General features: G+C 34.9%; 1 pseudogene; it reads left to right on the top strand.

Annotated features, from left to right (window-relative positions):
* The first annotated feature begins 1,281 nt into the window (after positions 1–1,281).
* On the top strand, positions 1,282–2,558 carry LOC127547412 (dnaJ homolog subfamily A member 2-like; annotated as a pseudogene).
* The last annotated feature ends 1,195 nt before the right edge of the window (positions 2,559–3,753 follow it).

The following is a 3,753-nucleotide window of genomic DNA, read 5'->3' as shown; positions in this document are numbered from 1 at the left end:
TGCAATGAGTAACTGTGGTCCAGAGGATCACTGGCAAAGAATGTTTACTACTTTCTTTCTTATAGAGATATAATGGATTGAATGTAGAAAATCAATTATTTTAGCCTGACCTGTTCAATAATTTGTTTTACTTGAATATGAGTATTTATAACAAGTTTATTTATTTATTTTTTTAAATGGGGGGTAGAAAACGAGAGAAAATAGATTTGTAATTATTGAAATAACATTAACTTAATTAAAAACAAAAGTATTACTAAATATATGTTTGCATAAATACATATGTGTGTGTGTGTGTGTCTGTGTGTGTGTGTGTGTGTGTGTGTGTGTGTGTGTATAAGAATTAGTAGAATTGAGGCCTAATCTCTGTCCAGTCACTCATTTGCTGTTTGAACTTGAATAAGTTATTTACTTCTCTGGGTTTCAGTCAACTCTTCACAAAGTAACATTTGTACAATATTTTAAGGTTAACATAGTGCTTTAATCCACATGTTTTATGGGTGAGAAAATGAACTTTTCAGAGGTGAAGTCACTTGTTAAAAATCAAAAATAGCAATTTCTAGAGCTAGTATCTCAGCACAATGTCAGATATAGTTCTCTGAATTTGGAAAATGAAGTTTTATTTGACATGACCTCTAGATTTTCTTTCCCAGAGGGCAGTAGAAACTCTCATCTATAAGTCTAAATGTGATTGCTATAACTGTAATTACTTTTCAAAGCAGAATTAATTATCTGTTGTTCCTGGCATAAAATTAGAGTATAAGAAAATAATTATAATAACAATAATAATACAACTATATAAATATTTAAGCTTTCAAAATGCTTTTAATACATTATCTTATTTAATATCATGGTTAGAAGATATATTAAATTCATCTAGTCAGCCTAAAGCATGTATTCCCTCAATAACCTCCTCAATAAGTAATTATCTTTTTTTTTTTTTTTTTTTGTGGCAATTGGGGTTAAGTGACTTGCCCTTTGCCTAGAGTCAAAAGGCTAGGAACTGTTAAGAGACTGAGATCACATTTGAATTCAGGTCCTCCTGACTTCAGGACTGGTACTCTATCTATTGTGCCACCTAGCTGCCCCCATTATCTAAAATCTTAAAACAAAACAAACAAACAAACAAACAAACAAAAAAAAACCTGTCTCCAAAGGTAGCCTATTCTATTGCAGATGGCTCCAAATGTTTAGAATTTCTTTCTAATATATGGCCAAAATCTACTTCTCTGTTGCTTTCAACCATCAATACAAAAAATAATATTCTAAAGCCAAGTCAAACAAATGTATTCAGGAGGGCACAAGTTTGCTGCCGTTTTCTGCAGTCTCCAGACCTTTGCCCTACGATGGCTGAACATTGGCGATACAAAACTCTATGACATCCTCGCGGTTCCTCCAGGCTCCGGTGAGAATGAGCTGACGAAGGCTTATAGAAAGTTGGCCAAGGAATACCACCCTAATAAGAATCCAAATGCTGGGGACAAATTCAAAGAAGTCAGTTTTGCATATGTAGTTTTATCAAACCCTGAGAAATGAGAATTATATGATCAGTATGGAGAGCAAGGCCTTCGAGAAGGTAGTGGTGGAGGCACTGGCATGGATGACATTTTTTCTCACATTTTTGGTGGAGAATTGTTCACTTTTATGGATAATTAAAATAGAAGTTGAAATGGTAGAAAAAGAGGTGAGAACATGATGCATCATTTCAAGGCGTCCTTAGAAGATCTTTATAATGGCAAGACCACCAAACTGCAGCTTAGCAAAAATGTTCTTTGTAGTGCATGCAGTGACCAAGGTGTCAAGACAGGAGCTGTTCAGAAATGTAATGCATGCCGAGGTCTAGGTGTGCGAATAAAGATAGGACAGCTGGCTCCTGGGATGGTATATCAGATGCAATCTGTGTGCTCTGATTGTAATGGAGAAGGAGAAGTAATTAATGAGAAGATCGTTGTGAAAATTGTGAAGGAAAGAAGGTGGCAAAAGAAGTGAAAATCTTGAAGTCCATGTAGATAAAGGAATGAAACATGGGCAGAGAATTACATTTATTAGAGAAGCAGACCAGGCCCCAGGAGTGGAACCAGGAGCCATTGTTCTTTTGCTACAAGAGAAGGAGCATGAGGTATTTCAAAGACATGGGAATGATTTACATATGACACACAAGATAGACTTGTTGAAGCACTATGTGAATTTCAGTTCATGTTTAAGCACCTAGATGCCTGTCAGACTGTGATAAAATACCCACCTGGCAAAGTAATTGAACTAGGCTGTGTCCATGCAGTTCAAGGAGAAGGAATGCCACAGTATCATAATCCCTTTGAAAAAGGTGATCTTTACATAAAATTTGATATTTTATCAAAACAACTGGATTAACCCAGAGAAAGTTCTGAACTTGAAGACCTTCTTCCAGATAGACTGACATTCCTAGTGTGATTGGTGACACAGAAGAAGTAGATCTTCAAGAATTTGATAGTACTCAAGGATCTGCTGGTGGTCAGATGAGGGAGGCTTATAATGACAGCTCTAATGAGAAAAGTAGCCATCATGGACCTGGAGTACAGTAAACATACCAGTAACAGAAGTTGCTCAAGAAGAAAGTTATTTCCAGGTTTGCCTGATTTATTTTCAGTGATCTAGCTGGATTGTCTAAGCAATCCAGATGAACTGATGGACATCTATTGCTGTATGCATAACTTTAAATTGATTATAATACCAATAGAGAATGTATAATTTAAACTAACCACAAAGCTTTACATCTTCATTTTGACAATTCTCTAGCAGAATAAAGCACTTGAAAGGAAAAGATTCCCTTTCACATGGGTTCTAAGTTTCAGTACTGGTATCTGTGCTTGATTTTTACAGTTTGTGTAGATATTGTTTCCTATTTTAAGTTCAATTCCTACATTGTAAAGTTTGTGTACAATTTGTTCTGAGGCTTTGTATTTGGCTGCACTTGCATAAGCTTCAACAAATAGAATAAAGATTTTCATATCCTGTATCTATCATTTAGATGCATGGTCAATGGGCTTTGCACACAATGGGTTTGAAGCTGAGTGGGGACAATGGAAAAACTACATTGAAAGTGGTTGTGAAATTTTGGGAGGTTTTCATTTTGTTTTATTTTATTTTTTTAAATTATTTTTTGTGAAACTTTCTGAACTGAGTAATAAAAATAGTTGGTGGAAATCAATCCCATGTGTCACATTTTTAGAGCATGTACACTCATTGAGAGGGAGAAAAAAATCTTGTTCTGCTTCTTAAACAGCCTTTAAAAAACCCATTGGTGTAAAGTTTTTGTGCTCTAAGCACCTGCCTATTTTGTAGTTACAAATGACAAAAGTTGGATTTTGGTAGAAATAGGCTTTATTGGTAATAAAAATGAGACATTGTAGTGTGTGTCAGCCAACAAGGATATCTAAGTTATATTACTATGATCCTCCCAGCAATGCTGGCAACGCTAATGCCTTTCTATACTCCCTTTTTATAGGCTTCAACTAAGGTTACAGCTAATCAGTAGTAGAACCATGTCTATATAGAACCTATTACAGTGCTGTATTCATAAGTGTTAGGTAAGTTAATAATGATCTGTCTTCCACTTTCAGATCAGTATTTGAAATTGGGGGAGCAATGATTGTTACTAGTATTTTAGAAAAATAAGAAGGCTAAGCTGGTATAAGAGATATCAGGTAAAACTATAACATGAAGGTGTAAAAAGTGTTTTGAAGTTATTATGTTTCTATTCTTTCTACTCTTTGATCT

Source organism: Antechinus flavipes, chromosome 1 (assembly GCF_016432865.1).
Source record: "Antechinus flavipes isolate AdamAnt ecotype Samford, QLD, Australia chromosome 1, AdamAnt_v2, whole genome shotgun sequence".
NCBI classification, from domain to species: Eukaryota; Metazoa; Chordata; class Mammalia; order Dasyuromorphia; family Dasyuridae; genus Antechinus; species Antechinus flavipes.
The sequence above is the reverse complement of the archived record's forward strand: the minus strand, read 5'-3'. Positions and strand labels throughout refer to the sequence as shown.